Here is a 21,948-nt window from a genome sequence, read left to right as displayed (position 1 = left end):
CTGAAAATTATGAATTAAATATTAAATTTTGAATTAATTTGATATTTAATGCATTATTTTTGATTTTTTTTTCTTTTTACATGATGCATATAGAAATCAATATAAATGTTCAAAAAATTGCTCGAACAATCGAACTAGAAACTGAATCAATTGATTCTATTATTGAAACGAACCTCTCAAATCTCTGAGTTTTATTAGAAGAGATTCAAATCACAATTATTTCTGATTTGTTTAATTTAGGGATTAATTTCATTTAAAACCAATGCTATGCAATTAGTTTTTAAACGAAATAATATAAATAATAATGTCTTTTTACTTTTTACGTTTATTTTGTTTTATTTCATGGATCTGCTAATCTGCTTTTGTAAATTTCAGATTTTGCAATCGAAGAATTCGTTTAAATCCACACACAAAAACAAAGTTATATAGTAGATATTTTGCTTTCTTTTTTGAACTATGGGATATAAAAAGTTATTTATTCATTTTTTAATAATGAAATTTTACAAACTATAAATTCAGTATATTCAGTCAATGTTTCTCACAAATTTTACGTGTTTGGGATTAGTGGTAGAAAACTAATCACAGTTTCATAAGATTCACGGGAAAACTGCAAAATTTGACCTATTGCAAAAGTTATCCAATATAATGATACCCTGGTTTACACTACCCCTACAATAATGGAAGCGACACTTTCAGTTTTTAATATTTTTTTGAATTTCTCATGAAATACTTAGAAGACTATTTTGTAATTTTAGAACTGTTCAGTTCATGCATTTTTTTCATACTTTGCAATAAAATTTTTAAACTCTCAGTGGTTTGAAAGACAGACAATAAAACTACGAAAGAAAGCAAGTATTTTTGAACGCCCTATTCCAGAAAATCAAGCAATAAGCTTGTAACTTGCATCAACTACTTATGTTGTTATTTGCAAAAACTGTATAAAATTTCATAAATCTAGCTTAAATATTTATGGAGGTTACAGCAACAAATTTCATTATTACAGCAACAAATTTCAGACTATCAAAAATAAAAATAACTTAATCACGGATTTGAGAATGGGAGATTTATAACACCGTTATTACGTAAATATTTCGCGTATTTTTCTTTTTACAGTTTTCTCCGAATAAAATAGATTACAGGACCTTAAAAATAACACACAGGGTATATTTATTTTATAACCGGTGTTAAACAACCGACCACAACTCTAAGTCTTCAAATATTAATGCTCCATTCCGTTGCCTTCTAATTTTGAACCGAACCCAGAAGACAAGAGAACTACTAGATCAAACATTAGCCTTCGTGGAGAACTTTTTGATCGAACTAACTCTCATTCACGGAGAGGAAAACCTTCCACGATTAGACCGACTGCAAGGGGATTCTAACCCATGATCCGTCTATCACTGAATATATTTTGCGTCAACACTGTGGTTTTAGAATTCGTATCAAACAACTACCGCAAGGTCATGTCATTGAAAGGCGAAAGGTGTGTGAGCCACAGCGGCTCACACGGAGTATATTATTCATGAACCGAAGTACTGCCCATCAAAGAAAATGATGGGATGATGGGTCACCGTTTGCATGATGTACATTTCCAGCCATTTCCATAAGGAACAGATCTCTTATTTTCGAACAAGCGCACCGCTTCAGGATTAAAACTGTTTTATTCCCGATCCAGTTTTATTTCAGCCACCCCGCGTTTTGGAAATTGAGATAATAGATATTGTACAATGTATATTAGCTCAGAGAATACTAGCAATGCATATCACATGCCTAAAATACAATCTCAGACTTACATACTTGAGTTATCTAAAGTTATAATAAACATATTGCGTCGTTGTTGATCCACAAGCTGATTAACCCTTTTTGACACCAATTATTTTCGACGATGAAAAATTGCTACCAAAAATTTATGATATCGAAAACTAGAAATTAATTATTGTATCTTAAAAATAAATATCAAGATAAAATGTATTCAACACTGTTTTAAATGTTTTTTCCTCAAATATTACACAAGTATCAAATCATTTGATTCTTCAATATCAAGATTAGTTCGTTTATTATGCAAGTGATCATAATATGCAAGGCAATGCAAGTTATCATAACGATTGAAGCATTTATTGAGACGATTTTTCGTGTCTCTGAAATGTGTTATCATTTTATTAATGAACACAATCCAATTTCGAATTAAATAATAAGCCTTTTCATTCATACTATCAATTCTAAACAACTCAACTTTATTCAAATTTCCAAAAATGCTTTTTTTTTATTTGAGTATTTTTTTACACTTATTTGATAATGAACGACATTTCTGAAAATGTATCATTTATAGATTGATTAGAAATAAGTACAAGATAATTTAATTTTTTTTTATTATATTGCTCAATAAAATTTATGCGTTTAATTATAAAAAACATGGAAAAATCATCTAAATAAAAACTGCTTTGCATTTATGTTATTTATTAAAAAAAGAATAGATTAAAATTTTTAAAAAAAAACAATAAAATAAAACTTTTAAAAAGATATTTTTAAAAATTAACCATATTATACTTTACCTAAATTAAACAGAGAAGTAAAAAAATAAAAAGTGTTTCAAACTAAAAAAAAAATTTAGAAATCAAAAAGTTAAAATTCACATCCAAGCTGTATGAGCAGACATATTTTCAAACTGTTAAATAATAATTTAAAAATTAACTGCAGATGTAAAAAAGAAATTACATTGATTTTAACTCTTTTTTTTCTTCTTCAATATATCGATTTAAATCTTCCTTGACTTCAAGGACCTAAATATTGAGATAGTAAACAAAACTAATCAGAACATGATTGACCTATATTTTCACATATTTGTTGATAATAAAACGTAAAATTTTTAATAGTTTTGCTTAAAATTTAAACATCGAATGAAAGTAGTTAATATCAAATTCTAAGTTTGGTATTAATTACTTTCTCTTTTATATGGTAAAGTTTAATTTCGAACTTCTGTGAGTTAAAAATTGAAATTGAAATGGATATTCTTAGACAATCCTAAAATTCGTTTAAAAATTAGATTGTTCGAAAGAAGCATTTGAAAAAGGAAATTTTCTGATTGGTTTAGCATTAGCCATAGATTTAAATTAAATTATAAACGGTTGTATTCTTTTTCAAACATTTTAAAGTTAGTATTATTGCTGTTTGCTACCTTATAGCTCTCATTAATTAGTTCACGTTCACATATTTCACGCTCTTTAATGAATAAAATGATCCATGTGAGCGTTGTAGCATACGTGAACTACGTAACCTAATTAGTATTCCTACAGTTATCTGTTTATAGTTATGCTTTTAAATTGTAAATATGTTTCTATAAAACTAAATAGTTTAAAATCAACAGTATTTAAAATAAAAAATAAAGTATATGTTGAAAAGAAGAAAAAAATTTATTAGAAAAATGGTACTAATGCGTTAAAGAGAAACGTAACAAACCACGGTACTATAATTGAATGTCTGCAAGAGACGTCATCGTGGATAAATCCTGACATTCATGAATTCAGAAACCAATCAGGTTCGGCACACACGAGTGACGTCACCTACAGGTATCCAATAAAATCTGATTTAAATCAAATGGTCAGACATTATCACTTCTTCCCGAGTTGCAAGTACCCAATTGAAGCCAATGAGGATTAATTATTTTGGTAATAGGATTACTAGTAATATGGTAATTGGTGCAATTTTATAAATAGCAAATATACTGTTGCAGGTGCAAAGACTACATCAACACTGTACAATTTTATAAAAAAATACTGTAAAAAAAAAAAAAAGATTCTTTACGGCCCTTCGAGAGTACCTGAGAAAATCACTAATTGTGGTTAGTTGACCTCGAATAACAGCATCATGCCAAATAATACTAAATGCAAAATAATAATCTTAATTAGCACAGTCAAAAATTTTATGAGCCCAGATAAAGCAGCATTGAAGTAATCTTTTGAATATTAAAAAATTAGATCACAAACTTTTTTCATTTTCTCAAAACTAAGACTTTTCTTGATAAAAATGTTTTCCGCCATTTTCAGAATTAGCATAGAGGGTGATAGCTACAGATAGGCTAAACTTGACCTAACAGCCATGAATAACTGTTGCAAACTCACAACAGTTATGAAAATAGCATGTTATTCTAAAAAAAAAAGTCTATTTTGACATCATACTAATAGCATATTATTTGCAAAAAAGCGCTATCTTAATATTATTAAGAAAAACATATTGTTTGCAAAAAAGGACTATTTTAACAATATGAAAATAGCATATCATTTTTAAAAAAAGCTATTTTAACATTATGAAAGTAGCAAAATATTTACAGAAAAAAGCGCTATTTTAGCATTATGAAAATAGCATATTAGCAAAAACGCTAGATTTTAACATTATGAAAATAGCATATTATTCGCAAAAAAACATTATTTTAACGTTATAAAAATATTTTAATTGCAAAAAAGTGCTATTTTAACGGATACTTCAAGAAACGGCTTTAATAAACAAGAAATTGTTCTCGTAAATATTATATAAAATCATAATTTATCTCAAAACCTCGAACAAATTTAATAAAAGTTAATTTCATCAATTTTTATTAACATTTACGTTATTGAGTTGAAAATAATTGCTTAATACCGGAATTTATCCTATCCATTATTGTTATTTAGAAGACTTCTGTAAGCTGAGGAAATAACTCCACCATTAATTTCCCTTCGTCCATTCGAATAGAAATGTTTACGTAAAAGATTTTGAGGGGCATTAAAGATAACCCACAAAGAGGACATAATAGTGCGAATTTAATTTCCTTTGACGATAGTACGTATCCGCCGCTCTTAATAAAACAATGGCTGTTAGCATTGTTTACAAAATTCTTAATTGACATGTTGCAATCAATACTTTTCTATTATTTTTTATTATATTTAACCAACAGTGATTGGACTATTTTCGCGTTTATTATTTAGATTTTATTTGAATATTTCAATAAATATAAATAAAACCTATTATAAATATTTCCAGTGTTCTCCCTAAGCGTTTTTAGAAGGGCGGCCCACCCTGCTTGCTCTTTGATCCCAATAAATGCTCCCTCTTTGCCCTTTTTGTAAAAATAACCCGTCATCACTGTTGTTTTATTCATATTCCATTTTGAAAAAAATTAATTCACTGTTTAAATAATTACACCCAGGTAAATTATATGTATTCGCAGGTTTAACTCTAATTACTTTTACAAGCATTTACTTGGTTAGGATTATTCTCAACGGGTTAAATGTTTACAAGTATCTCTTATTTCGGAGAAAGGGAGATATTAATAAGCTTTTTTAATTAATTTTAAATTTCAAAATTATTTTTAAATAAATACCTATTTTTTTTAAATGCACCTTTAAATGTTCATTTTCTTTTCAGTTTAAATTATAGAAAGAAGCTTTCAAGTTGTTTATCAATTAATCTTTTTTTTTAAAGAATTAAAGTTACGAGATTGTCTTTTAGCATGTCTTTAATTATTTTTATAAACTACAAATTTTTCTTATTTTGATAATGGGAGAGAAATACTTTCAAATATACACATAAAATAGTGTAAGAGGGTAATTTAAAAATTGTAGAGGGTAAAATTCAGTGTTATTATATAATATTACACATTTTGATACATTTTTACGGTGTTAAGTGAGTGCCCTTTCAAAGTGCCCTTTTCTGAAAGGAATCTAATTTTTCTGAAAGAAATCTAATGTAAAATCTAAATTTTAGTAAATAATTGCACTCCTTAGAACAAAGAGAACTATTAAAACGGGTTATTTTGCAATTTAAACTATAGTGGTTTTTGACAAGGCTCGGGTTAAACTAGTTAACTAAAGAAAAGCTCTTAAAAGGTTTAGAGATACGTTATTGTAGTTCGTTGTTCGTTTTTCTTAAGCATTCCGTTTGATCTATTTCGTTTTAATGCTCAAAAGAATTCAACCACATTGACCTCATCATATCGAGAATTTTCTGCAATGAAAATTATTTTCCGGGGGGATTAGCCACTCAAATCTCCAGACCTTAACCCAATAGCGAATGTTTTGATCTACCTAAACTGACAAGTTGCTGCTTTGAGTCCTCCACGGCTGTTTTACAAGTCCGTATTGCTTTCGCTTCCTATTTCGGTGTTCTATTGACTGAATGAAAAGTCGATTCCGCAAATGCAATTAATTAGGTATGGACGAAATCCTTACTAGAGCCCATTTTTATAATATTTCCATGACGATAGTATGCATCAACATATGACAGTTCTCTATATAAAACTGTAAAGTAGTATTTTCTCTAAGAAGGAACTTTTCTGCCCACGTGCTTTCTTTTAAATCATATTTCTTTTTAATTTATGTAAATTTTTATGGTCATTCGTTAAAAAACTTGTCCCTATGTTCATTCATTTTTAAATTTAATACAGAAAACTGGTCCTTTAACTTTTGGAGGCCAGTATAGTTACTTAAACAAGAGCTCTTTAATAATATAGAACCTTGATAAAATGACTTATCAGTTAAAAAACTTTCAAATGAAAATGTATTATTATAATACACCGCCAAGACTTAAAACAGAAATTATACTAATACTATAAAATTTCTTCCAAAATAATAGAGAATATAATGTTTATAAAAAGAAATTAAGTTATGCAAATTTGTTCTTTTGTATACGATTATTTAACTATCAAAGATTATTTGAAACAGCTTAAATGTTAATACTGCTTTTTATTTTTTGTTACTTATTAATATAATAGTTTTTTTCTAATAATTTACATCATTCATAACCCTGATGAGAATATATATATTATTTGTCGAGTTTTTTTTTTCCTCTAACATTTTGCAGTTACGCAGTGTCTGTTAAAAACTAAAATCGTTCTCAGCTTTTTTAGATTTAGTTAGCAAATGAAAGAAATATGTTGACATAAAAGAATAAATAAAAACGAATCACTCTATGTAACTTCTTATCCAAAGACTCAATTTCTTTAATATTTTAATATGAAATTTAAAAAAAAGAAATCGTTAATTTAGTGAAATTATCTATCCTATGTATGTACCTAAATGTGGTACTGAGAACTACAGAATCAGCTAACATAAATACTAGATGTTTTTATGATAAATCACAAATTATAATAAAAGCCAAAGTATCGCCTGCTTTAATGATGCATCAAAAATAAAATATACCGTTTGACTATCTTCTGACCCGTTGTTCGCTATTGTTCTGACGTATTTAAGAGAATTTTGGAATTTCCTTAAACAAATTAAATCTATTAAAAGGATTCAAAACAAAATGTAAATTGGTGATTTCTTAAGTACTTTCTTTTCACCGTTTAAGTGAACAATTTGAAATAATTAAAATTTCTCTCTTATTTGAAAAAATTCTGCCTAGCAATTGACACGTCATTTTTACTTTTTTTAAAGAGAAAAACATGATTTCCTGGAACTTGCAAGGCTTGGATTTTCTTTCGCGATTCGACGAACCAACTTGGAACTTGTCCCATTTTTATAAAGAAATCTCCCATTACCCCTTTTTTTCTTATTTTTGAATTCTATATCTTGCTGTATTTGGTTACTCTTCTGTTCAATAATTTTCCACTAAGCTATAGGTTGTTTTAGCATTTTAACTGCATTTATTAAAACCACTAAATATGATTTTGTCCCAAATTAATTGATGCATTTTACTTTCCAGAATTTTTTGTTCTTTGAATTGTTATTCTTTACTTTTATAGTTTTAAATATCAAAATATATAAATTCGACAGCGTTGCTAATTATTAATGAATGGCTAAAGCCAATAAAGAAAATAGATAAAATGCACTTTAAGGTTTATAGTTCAGAAGAACCTAAGAAATAACTGGCATAGATTTTAATATTCTTTTATTTGAACAGAAATTTTATATAATCCTGAAAGAGAAAGAACAGCTTTCTAAAAGCAGTACTGTTGTGAGAACACTCTTAGGAGACAAGAAATAAAATCTTGGAGAAAGAACTATTCAGTTTTAAAGTATCTTCGAGTTATTAAGTTATAAAATATCTCGTATTAAGAGAGTTAAAATTTATCCTTCGTAAAAGTAAAATAAACATTACAATTGCATCTCACGTGCACCATAAACTTCACACCCACGTGCCAGACGCTAAATTTTATTTGCGAAATAAGCTTAGGTTGTTGCAGTCAAAAAAATCAAAAATGGAACACCTTAATTGCTCTTGATCTAATGATTGGATTTTCACATGTGTTTAGATGAAATTTTAATCTTTCGAGAAACTAACCTTATGCTTTAACCCTTTGAATCAGAATTTTTATTAAGCATATTTTTCATACTTCTTTCATTATTTTGAATGAATTAATTTAGGTCAAAATAAGTTGGATATATTATACTTAGCATTTCAATAATTTATGATAATGAAATACAGCATGAAACACCGGTGTCTTGCGTTAAAGGTAAAATCTTCCGAACACGGCTCAAATCCAAACAATAATTTTTTACAGTTATTTAGATTTAGGGGAAAAAGTTATACACCATTGAATTTTTTTATTACATAATCAATTATTGATAATTTTTTGAATATAAGTAAAAACATTTTTTTCAAACTACTTTTTTTTGGATTTAATATTTTAGCACAATTAATTCCGATTAGTACAATTAATTCCTATGAAAAAAAATACATATTATTAGTGACACTGTGTCCCATCTACGTCAACGAATGAAATGTATACAATATGTTAAGTTACGAAATCATCAGACACAAAAATGTACTTTCTTCGATTAAACATGTCTTTTATTTCGACGAATTTAATTCTAGACTTTCAAAATAGATAGACGCAATCTAGAAAATATAGTCCCAGTAGTTTGAGCAGGTGAACGGTTCAAAGTTTGAATCCCTAATTATTATTTTTTTTTTGTGTGTGCATATTTTACCATATTTATGGAATTATTTGAAATAATCGAATATTTTTTCGCAAATTTCAAAAAAAATTCGGAAAAAAATCTAATAATTTGATAAAATTCAACAAAGAAAGTAAAATGAATACAGGATTTTTGAAGATTTATGCATCCATTTTATGTTGCATTTCTTATGGTAGACAAAATTTCCGGTATTTTATAACAAATACTTATTTACTAAAAGCAACTCACTTCCTGTATTATTCCCAGATGCCTTAAAACTCCATGAGGAAAAAAAGGAAACAATCTTCAAACGACAATCATTAATGACGTGAGAAGACATCGATTGCGGTTAATGCCGGATTTTTAAAAGGTCTGAGTTTTTCTCTTCTCTTATTCTGAGTTATTCTCTTCTCTTATTATAAGTTATTCTCTTATGCTTAAAAATTATTTTGTATGTAAGCAAGACGTAGCACATTTGGCTGAAAAATTGAGCTATAGATATGGCAGTTAACTCTTCGTCCTTAGATCACATAAAAACTATAAATTTCCAAGAAATACCAGAAACCCATTTACTGCCGACTACAGAGATAATCGGTGACCCAAAATTGGGTTTTTCTGCAGGATGACGTCTCCATTCACATTTCAAAATCTTGCTGGAGATAAGTTTTAAATAATGGAGTGCATGTCATAAATAAATGACCTGCCTCTTCTCTTGATTATAATTTTATACATGCGTGCACGTATCATTAGTAAGCTTGTATATTCTAGTAGCAGTCAGTTTCATTCGATGTCAGAATTGTTGAGAGTTACCAGCAAAACAGGAATAATATTGAGGCTACTGTCTCGCAGATATTAATAAGTAGTATGGCACATCGTGTGTTTCAAACTGTATGTAAACCTGGCGGTTGTATTGACTATTAACAGTAATGGCTTTTTTTTTCGACAGAATACTTTTTTTCTTCCCCTTTTAAAACATTCGATTCTTTTTCCTGCCCTGGTGGGCAAGGAAGTGAGTTACTTCTTGTACATTCGCTTTCTTAATTACATATGTTACGTTTTCGTTGCTTGTTTTGTGTTCAGTTATGACACTAAATTATGGCGGCTTTAGCGAGATTCTAAAGTTTCTCAAAAAATATAAATAAAATAATTACCCTTTTTAATTTTTTTAAAATTATTTTAAATTATGAATATTTTTATTGCCTAATGTGTAACAAAATATGAAAATGAATATTTATATAATTTATTATGCTATTATTTATAAATAGATACTATTATTGTGCTGGGTTCACTTTTATCGGTGAATGTTTTATTTAGGCATTTATTTTACCTGTTTAACCACTTTTTTTTAATTTCGAAAACCTAAGCTTGTATTGCATGAATAAATATTTAAAATATTTAAAAATAAATTTGAAATATTTAAAAATAAATTTGAATCTTTCAAAAACGATATTAGTTCTAAACTAGTTCCAATTAATTTCCGACTGCTGCCAGAAAAAAAAAGTTGAGAACTACTCATTTAAATCAACTGTTTATCACTAATTAAAATTAAAATCTAGATTAAGTAAGATAAAGTGATCTATAAAATAAAATGAAATCGCTATCTTTTAATACCAAATAAAAAAATACACTCATACATAGATTACGCTGCTATTTATAAATATCAGCGTAATCTATGTATGAGTGTATTTTTTTATGTACTATATATTTTTTTCCACGGAAAGGCATGGTGCTGACGTAAAATATTCTAAGTGGTAGACAGATCATGGGTTAGAGTCCCCTTGCCGTCAGGCTAACCTTGGGAAGTTTTCATGTTTTTCCTCTTCGTGTAACGCAAATGCGGGTTAGTTCCATCAAAAAGTCCTCCACGAAGGCAAATTTCTTCCAATACTTGATCCAGGAGTTCCCTTGTCTTTTGTTACGACGATTATAAAATAAAATAAAATGTCCCAAATCAAATATCATAAGTTTCTTATACTGATACTAAAAGCACGTGATTACATGGTGATGGGAAGAAAATAAGTATACCTCCAGTTCCCTCACCCCTATAATTAATATTTTAGAGTTGAAAAGATTCGAATTAGAAAGGAAAGAAAGTGCATGAATAAGAATGGAATGAACGAGCAACCTTTTTGTCCCTGTTTAAATATTTCAAGGTCATATCTCATTGATAAAAAAAAAAAGTCACTTATTGTATAGTGTAGGCTTACGTGTGACAGTTAAGAATTCAATTATCTTATTTACGAACTTCCTCAAGACCAGTTCTTTAAATAGTACTTGGATCAAAAAAAGTAAACAATTTCTCTGAGACCGAATTTAAAGATTTATACAGCTCTGTGACCCGACGGATTTAAGAAATATTTGTGTTTTGTGTGATACAAATAGAAACAGGACTTAATATTATTTTAATGAGAAAATATATATTTACTTGTCACATTGAAATTTGAAAATTACGTATGATAATAGATATTTTACTGCCAAATGTTAGCCTTTTCATTTTTATGATCTTTTTTTTTATTATCACTAGGACATGTCACATGTATAAAGTTTCTTATTGCATCACAAAAAGATAATTGTAATTCTTACCTATCCATCCATTCTCATTGGACAGAAAAATCACGCCATGATCATTAATAAACAAAAAATTTATTATCTTTTTCTTTCATCAGCATAATATTAACAAAAGTTATATTACTATTTACGAGATTATTGAAAAACACTTCTTATTAATCTCTACAAAAATTACGTTTTTTATTTGGATTATTATTCAAAATTAAAAGCTTTAAAATAAAATTTTGTTTCCTCATTGTATTATAAAATTATAGCTCCAGAAAAAAATTTAAAAAGCTAAATTTAATTGGCTTAATGAATGAGATATTACATTTGTAAATATATTTAATGTATGGGAGTAACAGTAGAATACAAGTAGGAAATAAAAGTCCTACTTTGTCCTCCTTTTACCAACTGTAAAAGATATGTGGCGTAACTACCACTACAAATATTAAATACCAAATCACTAGTATATAAAAATGTTAACTTGACTCTTTCAAGAGGTACCTATTGATAGAGGAAGGTTGACGTAATCAATAATAATTCCCCTCAGATATATCTCTCATCCTAGTCAAAATATTCTAATACATGTAACTCTATAATAATATAAGTACGTAATTACAGAATTAAATCAATGAGTGTTGATATAATGACATTTTTCCTGTCTCGCTATCATGTTGGTATGTTTAAAAGGATAATCTTGCTGTCGAAATTTTAGCCATTTTCCGATATACTGAAGATTAAAAATTTCAACTGAAAATTAGTGCCAGAGACAGTTCAAGTTTTGTTTCCTGACCACTGAAAGCATAATTTATTGTTTATTGAAACTTTGGCCACTTTCCGGCTAGCCGGAGAACTCTAATTTAAACTGGAACTCTCTGCCTGATGACAATATAAGTTTCGTTCCTGGTGATAATCGTTTCTTGACCGCTTCGAACAAAATTTATAGACAAATAAAGTTTTGACCACCACTTTCTGATTAACCTGAAGATTCAAATTTCAACTAGAGCTCTATATTCTATTACAATGTAAGTTTCAATCGTTTCCTGATCATTGCGAGCATAATTGATCACTAATTAAAATTTTAATCACTTTACGACCAATCAGATATCTGATCAGATGTCTGATGACAGTATAATTTTCAATGATTTTTTTTTTTACCACTACAAGCAGAATTTATCTCAAGTCGAAATTTTGATCGCTTTCCAACGCTTACAAACACAGAGCTAAAATTAAAAAAATAATTAAGTCGAATAAATAAATTTAAAAATAATTACTTTTAAAAGTTTTTAAAAACCGCTTTTTTCAAGTGGCGTGAAAAGGGGAAAATTTTTTATTTTTTACTTTCAAATGTGGAATAATTTTGGGAATTATATCATGTTCCACAAAGAATTCTGAAGAAAAAATTTTTTGTTTTAGTTTCATCGAAAGTCACAAAATTCCTTAAATGTTAAGTCTCGTGTTTGTTGTTTGTTTATAAGCAAAAATCATAACAACGTGACCTCAATTAAATTGTCAATCAATAAGCAGATCCTCTCCAGTTCAACCCTGATCATTCATTTATATGCAATAACGTGAAATATTGATTATTTCTTCTTTTTTAAGGGATAGTAAATGAATGAAAAAGTCTATTTAAATATTTGCCATTCAACAAGTTTCCCCGCATCGTGCTGATCTACACGAAGCGTCATGATTAGATCAAAAATTTGATTTCTCTCAGCCAAACAGAATAAATCTGGAATGCTTATCGTCAATTAGAGACCATTCATTCTTTTCCCACGATCTGTTTTGCGGTTCACTTGTAATAAAAGATGGAAGATCAAAGTACATCAGTACGCTATGTGGTGGTCAATTTTCAGTTTCTTGATTATCATTATTTCAATTCGAAATTCAATTTTAAATTAATACTTTGGCGATTTTTTCCAACATTTGGCGATGTTACATTGTTATTATTTTTTTATATTTTTCATTATTTTGTATATTTGGATGCACGTTTCTCGAAAATCAAAGCTATGGTGCAAAAAAAAAAATAATAAATAGAAAAATAAAAAATACAAGGTAAGTTAATACAAGGTAAAGGTGTAGGGTTTTAGCAACCATAATGAAATGAATTAGCTGTATTTTTTACCACGTTTATATCAACTTGCCTTCGTGTATGTCTGTTCGGGTGGAATTTTGTAATCAATTTTAAACTAACTTCCCGACTAGCTACAGACAGGGCCGGCTTATGCATGTCGCGGCCCCTAGGCAGTGCTCGTCTCGGGGCCCCCCCTATCGTCTTCTAACTTCCTAATATATTTTTTCGCTAACACAACACTTTATTCATAATTAAGCTGTTTTTTACTACGTAGGTATATTATCACATTATTCAATAAAAATATTGAATCAAACGAAATAAGTAATTAATATATGCATTTAAAAAAAATCATACAATGAGCTTAAATATTAACTCTTCTAACTTTTTTTGTTACAAAATCGTTCAAGGCATCCTGAAAGTTAACCTTTTCCAATATATCATTTTCAATTGCCATTATGGCCAATGAATTTAAACGGTTTTGAGACATAGTTGTACGAAGACAGCTTTTAATTAATTTCAATTTGGAAAAGTTTCGTTTTTCAAGCGTGTTGTGTTAAAAAAGCTGCTCTTGCTGTATAGTCATCTGATTAGTCGGCGTTAAAATTACCGCGATAAAATTGCTTGCGATTATATTACTGCGTTATATATGAACTAACTACCATAATATAAATATCTAATTTGGAATGCGTTCAGAAATGTACTAAAATAGCGTCAATGTAATGTACAGAGCAAGACAATCGTCATTGAAATTTCGAATTAAATTTTTACTGTTTAAGAAACGCTGTCAATTTTTTTCTCTGTAGCACAGGGCCCCTGAACGTGGTGGGGCCCCTAGACAGTTGCCTACAGTGTCTAATGGATAAAACGGCCCTGGCTACAGACTTCAAATTTGGCACATAGTTCAGAATTGGATGACAATGCATGAAAATGAAAAGAAAAAAGACATACGAAGTAAAATTAAATTAAAATTAAGGAAAAATTTATGTTTTCGCGATTGACTTTTGTTGTCGATTCGATTATTTCAAATTAGTGTCACATGTCAGTTGAAAAGTTTTGTGTACAGTGAGTGAAAAAATTGAGATTTTGAAAGTGAGTACAAAAAAAAATCAAAATAAAAATAATATTTTTAAAAACCACGTTTTTGAAGTGGAGAATAATAATTAAAAAACAAAAATTTGAAAAACGAAAAACGTGGGGAGCATGAAATACATTACAGTATATATACACATGCATATCCACATTTTCTTATTCATACGAATGCACAACCACATACACATCCACATATAGATCCACATACACATGCATATACACAAACATATTCCACATACACATCCACATTCAGATACAATTACAGATGGTTACTGTTATGTATTTCATGCGCCCCACGCTTTTCGTTTCTCCAATTTTTGTTTTTTAATTATTATTCTCCACTACAATAACGTGTTTTTTAAAAATATTATTTTGATTTAGATTTTTTTGATTTCTCGGCTCCCAACTTTGCCATTAGGAAAAGAGGCGAATACGGTTGCGAACGTAAAATATTAGACATTATAAGTACGATTAAAATATAATAAGTATGACTAAAATATAATCGCAACTATAATTAGAAACACATTATGATGTAACCAAACTGATTTTAACGTCCCAGAGTTATCGCCCTTAAGAAGTTAATTCCAGTGAAATGGCACTCTACAACAATATCACAGAATAAAAAATATTTCTATTAATTTGTTTGCACTCCTATTTTGTAACACAGAGGAAAATAAATACTTACATATAAAAAAAAAATTTAAAAATTGCTCATTTCTATCATTATTATGTAACTACGTAAATAGATTAAGATCCAGCATATATTTTTCCCCGTCTAGCTACGCGGCTACCTTTCTAAATATATACTTTGAAAGAAAAATAAGATGTTCGATTTTTCTTATTTATTTCTTATTGAGATTATTATTATTATTACTTTCATTATTCTTATCTAAGATTTATACTGTTTTAACAAAAGTTTTTGGCAGCCTATTGCTTCTTTAGATAATTTAAATATATGTATTTTCCCTTTAACGAACTAAAAAGAATCAGATACTTTCAATTTATTTTTTTGTAGCAATTATCATGTTGAATAAAATTAATAACATTTGAATCATTAGCGAGCATTTTATTAAAGAAAAACTTATCTCTGTTGTTTGAAATCTGGCAGTTTTTTTTTTTTTACTTTTTCTTTTTTTTTTAACTAGCGAAATACGCTTGTGTGTCTTTTCAAATATCGCATAAATTACACATGATATGTGGTAAAATGTGTAGTCAAGGTTGGTTTAGTTCAGATTAAAGCTGGTCAAAACACATTTCGAGGAAATAAAATCTTTAAGCATTCATTAAAGAAAATTCATTCACTAGTTAAAAAATAATTAGCAGTCATTTCAAAATGGTGAAGGAATGCTGGATTGACTTAGAATTGACACTCTAAAAATTATGACACAATGTTTGAAGATTTAAATAGCATTCGTAATGAGCAGAAAATTATATTTCTAACAGTTATAATGGTCGTCTTATGATCTTATTCCGGGGAATATCGAGAAGATTTTTGTTTAAAGATATAATTTACTTCTCTCGTCATTTCGTTCACTACTACAGTAAAACATTCGCAGTGTCTATTAAACGAAAGAATATGATGAATCTGGCAGAGAGAAAAGTAGAATATTTCAGCGATAAGAAAACTTCTATCTTTCATAACCTGTTCTAATTTCTGTAACCGTAATGTGTGTGAGACGAAGAAATCGTATAGACTCACTAGACCAGTGTTTCCCAAAGTGTGGTACGCGTACCCCCAGGGGTACGGGAAAAGTTAAGCGGGGGTACGCGTTCTTATACGAATTATCTTGCAACAAACGAAAATTTCAAAAAAAATTATTTAAAAACAAAGCTAACCATGAAAATTTACAATTGCGTATTTTTCTATAGGCTATTTTTTGCAGAGTTAACAGTTAATAATTAGTGGTGTCAACAGTCAGTTGTGATTTTTAACTTTTGTGCAATTTTTTTATGGTAGTAAAGGTTTATAATAAATTCTACTTATTGTGATTATTTTTGTAAAATATTCTTTTTATCCCAAACATAGAATATGGATCGAAAAATTTAGAAAGGGTACACAAAAGTCATAAGTTTGGCCGCACTAGACAATGCGTGATAGTTCCAGATTCTCTACTGTTTCTTTTATATGTAAATATTTGCCTCAAATTTTATTGATCTTCGAAACGAGGTTGATCTTTTGCCTCTCTAGTAGTTTTTAATTACGGTTCTTTTACATAATAAGCTCTACTTGCTTGCGCATGAGTGAGATACAAGCACATGCAAAACGATGAATATATTATAAGTTATAAAAAATAATTAAGCTGAACAAAATTGAGACAAATATTTAAGTTGTGGATATAGGCTCGGTTAACAGTTAACTTTGCTACGTCATAAAATGAGAAAATCACACATTGTCCCTAGTGGTAAGGAGAGTTAAATAATAAGACTGGCTAGTTACTTTCAATGAAAGGACTTATTTGTTTTTCTTTTTAATTTTTTTAGCAGTATTAAAACAATTACGTTAACTCGCTGGGTTTGCACTTGTTACCTTGTGCCTTGGAGAGATGAATAACTAATTCAATAAACAAACAATTCTTCTGCATTAACGAAAATATCACCGCATGGAAAAATGGTTCTGCTTTCACACCTGAATTTAACCCTCGTCATACAAAAGTTAAGATATATTATTGAAAATGTGTGACGACTCAAAACCGGATACGGTGATGGAACTCAGAACCTTCGAAAGAAACACCAAGCTCATGCAATGGCGTGCTGAGAGGGTGCGAAGGGGGTAGGACCCTAGCAATCAAGCCAGCAAGCATGCACTCGATGACTAAAACTGAAACGATGTAAAATTCGATTTATCAAGAACAATTCTACCGATTTCGATCGAATTTTGTATTTTACCATACAAAATTACATTCTTTAAAAAAAATTTAAATTTTATACTTTACAACTTAATTTATCGACTACTATTAAAAAAAATATAATAAATATTTACTAAAGGTTATATTTTGCTTGTAATTATCTCTGAATAAACGAATTTCATAATTGAGTGCAAAAATTTTTCGATTCGCTTAAAAGTTCTCGAGATATGACAAAATACGGAAAAAGTAAAATTAACATTAAGAGGCCAAAACTTAGGAACGCTCTCCTTACTAAACTATTTACACCATATTTCTCAGATTGCTGCTATTCCCTATATTTTGGAGGTCAAAAATCTGAATCCATCGGGAAAAAAAAGGCATATTATTTAAATAAAGACCGTTTTTGTGTCTAATTTCGTAACTTAAAATATCGCCTGTACTAATTATTTAGCATTCTTGAGGTCACCCTTTCGAACCATTAAGATTGAGTCCTAGAACGTAAAGATCCGATCATTAAAACCAAAAATTACTAAAGCTGTTTTTGTTTTTTGTTTTTTTCTGCTCACTGTGCACAGAAAAGCTATTCCATTGCTGAAGCTGCAGTTTATTTGACAAGATGCATCCACTTGACTCGGCACCTAATTTTGTACTCAATTTATTTTACTTTTGTTTCTGATTTTTTTTTCATCCTAATTATATCAGATTTTTAACTGTAACCATGCATGGTCATCTATTTTTATTAATAAATGAGAGGGGGGGAGACAACCCTCGGGCTGATTCCGAGTAACAAAGTACCAGATCTATATCTGTACTAATCGAACATAAGCATATCTTATAAAAACACCCTTAATCAATAAATATGTAGCATTGGAGGATTTGCCACTTTAAAATTATAGCGAAATAAGATTGCTACGTTATGTGTTACTCTTTTCTTTTTATTTTTACCGCCTGTCAAATAGCTATTTTTCTCTATTCATATTTGTTATTTTTTTATATTTGAATATCTTTAACTTCATACGCAGACTAAATAAATCCATAGTAGAAAACTCTTAAGTATACAGATTTTTGTATTAATTCACACTTAAAAATCTATTTATACACTCTAATTTTTTCTTCTTTTAACTAAACACTATATGCTTGTTGTAAATTCATGTGGATATTTGGATTGTTTCGAAATCACTTATAAAATATAAACAAAACCTAAAATCTACTTACTCATGCTATCACTCGTTAACAAAACAAAGAAACACTTTTTACGTATGCAAATTAATTTAGGCTAATTTATTGCTGAGTTTGTTTTTATTCCACTTAAACATCCATTAAGAAGAACCTTGGTACAAAAAGACAGAAAATTTGAAATATTTTTTTACTTGAAATCCATCATAGAAACCTGATTGGTCCGTTTCTAGACCATTGCAAAAAAACTACTTGGTCATTATTTATCTTATCTGATATTTATTGAATCCATCAACAATTCACTTTCCTTTGACGTTACATAAATAGCAGCTTATGTGTTAAAGTGAGCGAGCTTTAAATCTCTGAATAAAGTGTTTAAACTTTTACAAGCTTGGGATGTCATGGTTTGGGTAAAGTGTGAAATGAAGAGAGTTCGAAAATTTGATTGAGGTGATGATGAACTTTTTTGTTATCATTAAAGGATAAAATGTATTTTTTCTCGTCCTGTTCATCCATATCAAACCTTATGTGAATCGGAAGATTTAAAAACTTGACATGTGACATTTTTTTCTTCTTTTTTTTCGAAATACAGATTTAGGGATCGAAAGATGACTAACGAAAATTGAATGTTTTTTACACATACAGTAGAGCACCGATTATCCGGGCCATTCGGTACCAAAGCCGATCCGAATCAGGGCTGGATAACCCATTAGGCCAGACTAGGCCATGGCCTGGAGCCCCCAATGAATAGGGGCCCACTTAAAATGGATTTTTTGAAAATAAATTTTAAAAAATTAGGAAAAACAATGATTTTTCAAAATTTTATGATTATTTTTTAGTTCTAATTTAATAAATTAAAGTAAAATTCAATTTATTATTATTTATTTTAATTTTAAATATGCTTTCTTAAATGAAAATATATTTAAATGCTTTTATATTTGAATAAATTAAAAATATACGAGGAAAAAAATTTAATCTAAACCCCCAAAAATTTGAATGGCCTAGGCCCCGCGTACGCTTAATCCGGCCCTGATCCGAATAACAAAATATCCGGATAATTGGACAACTTTCTACGGCTATGAGAATGTTTTTAAGTTACTTTCCTGCACACTTTTTTCAGACTTAAGATTAGCAAATGTAGTTGTGCTTATTATAGCATATAACAAATAGCGTGTTTAAAAGTTTTACTTTTTTCAAATTTTATTAAAAACCTGTTCCATTATAAAAACTACTGTTCACCCACATTGAAACTGAACGGAAAGAGCGTAAGATTCTTTTCAAGATCACCAATGGACAGAAGAAGCCGTTTTTCGACCCTTTTAAGATATCCCGGAAATATAGAAAACACATGGTCCATGAATGATTCGGATAATTAAAAAAATCCGGTAAATCGGCGTTCGGATAATCGGTGCTCTAATGTACAATGTTCTGAAAGGACCATAATGAGAAAAGTAATCCTCCGTCTCTTTTAGTTCCTAACTTGACTTAAGCCTTAGACCACTTAAATTCTACAAGTTTAACAACTCAAGAACATCTAGTCTAATCTCTGGAGAGAGAAAAGTTTTAAAGAAGAGTTGTTCTGAAAAAAGTTACTTATAGAAAACTAAATAATAAAATACAGTAAATGTGAAATTACAAAGCAATGAAAGGTGACCTCAATTTTCCTGTATGTCATGAGGTAACATAGTCCAACTACGAAATGACATGAAAATTAAGGTATAAAAATTATACAATCATACGCCTTCAACGATTCTTTCATATAACAGAAATAACTTGATTAACTTTCACCTTTTTATACATTTACACAGATAACCTATCACTAAATGAAAACACTTCTGCCTCAATCCTGCTATAATTACTCCGATGGGCTAAGTTTCTCCAGTTATGTTAACATTAAAAAAATGTGTAATTAAATTGTTATAAAAATTTGTAAAAAGCATCTGAATAACTGCAAGAAAGAATATGCAAGAAAGTTTTATCGAACTTCTTAAAAAAAATTGTTTTTGCTTGGTTGACCCGGTTGAGTTTGACCCTGAATTTGTAACCTTGCTGGCCATTCAATCTTCTTCTGTGAATTAAAGCAGAATTCAACATTATTAAAATTACTAAAATGCATTTTACACAGCAGGCTACTTAAATTTTGTCACAGCATCAAGTTGCCTCTGATATTCTATGATTATTCAAATTCGAATGCTTGATGATTATTCATGAATATTTATTTTTTCCCTACGCGTTTGAAATTTCATCGTGTTAAAAAAGAAGACAATACAAAAAGAAATATATATATGACATAATTTTCTTGTTGTAAAAAGAAGAACGAAAACTTGTGCCTTTTATTTTATTAATATTCTTTAAAACCCCACGATTTTGCAACGTTACTATCCCTATACGTTGACAATCCTCATGATTACAATACAATAATTGTTATTTCTTGGCATAAAATAGTTTTTTCTTAAAAAAAATTTAAAAAACTTTAAAACTATTCACCTAAAGTATGTGTACGAAAAAGAATTCGCTTTGCTTACGCTTGTGCCCTGACTTCCTCATCCAAACCTTTCCCTGAGGATTCTTGAAGGAGCAAAATAACTGACATAAGTAACATTGCTGAACATAAATAATTTTGCTTAGCAATTAATTTTTAAAATAACATTTAAAATTAAAGATATAGTGTCATAACAAATTTTGTGAGTGCACAGCCGTAATTTGATATTTTCGTATACCGAACAGGCTGATATCTAAAAATGTAGCGTTTTAAGGTAATATCATAGAATTAAAATAAAGAAACAACGTAGTTTTAAACTAATAATTTAGAAAACAATCGAAATTGAAACGTAGTAATAGTAGGGCGGAAAAATACAAATAAATACTACAAGTTAATACCTTTAAATTAAGGCCACAAAAATATGTAATAGGAAAACGGCTTATATGACTTTTATTAATTATTATTAATAATAATAAAAAATATATGAAAATTGATATGGAGAACTGGATCATGCCTTGTGGTTTTTCCGGCTAATTAAGAAAAATATGAATGAGAATCTATTCACAATCCGTCCGGAAATGCTGATTGGTCGAAATTCATAAAAAAAATCACATGATTCTTTAAAGCTAATACAAATTGATCTCGTATTAGTTCTAGTAACAATCACGTTCCAGTGGTGAATATTAAACGAAAATATCTTTCATGTGGAGTTTTTCCTGCATGTAAACGGATCCCTCAGGTACACAGCTTTCTACAAGGACAAGGGAAAATCCAGTTAGTCGAAGAAACTTATATATATATATATATATAACGAAAATTTATGCTAAATCCTTAATTACATATTCCATGCTGCAGCGACAG

At 29.0% G+C, this 21,948-nt stretch overlaps 1 protein-coding gene across 1 annotated transcript in view; it reads right to left on the bottom strand.

Annotated features, from left to right (window-relative positions):
- LOC107455820 (monocarboxylate transporter 12-B) overlaps positions 1 to 18,832 on the bottom strand; it is a 39,535-nt gene extending 20,703 nt beyond the window's left edge. The window contains exon 1 of the mRNA XM_016073532.4: positions 18,645 to 18,832. The gene's annotated coding sequence lies outside the window, so the exon portion shown is untranslated. The remainder of the gene's footprint in view (positions 1 to 18,644) is intronic.
- Between the last annotated feature and the right edge of the window lie 3,116 nt (positions 18,833 to 21,948).

This window comes from Parasteatoda tepidariorum, chromosome 5 (genome assembly GCF_043381705.1).
Source record: "Parasteatoda tepidariorum isolate YZ-2023 chromosome 5, CAS_Ptep_4.0, whole genome shotgun sequence".
Classification (NCBI taxonomy): Eukaryota; Metazoa; Arthropoda; class Arachnida; order Araneae; family Theridiidae; genus Parasteatoda; species Parasteatoda tepidariorum.
Note: the sequence above shows the minus strand (reverse complement) of the source record. Positions and strands in the feature narration are given on the sequence as shown.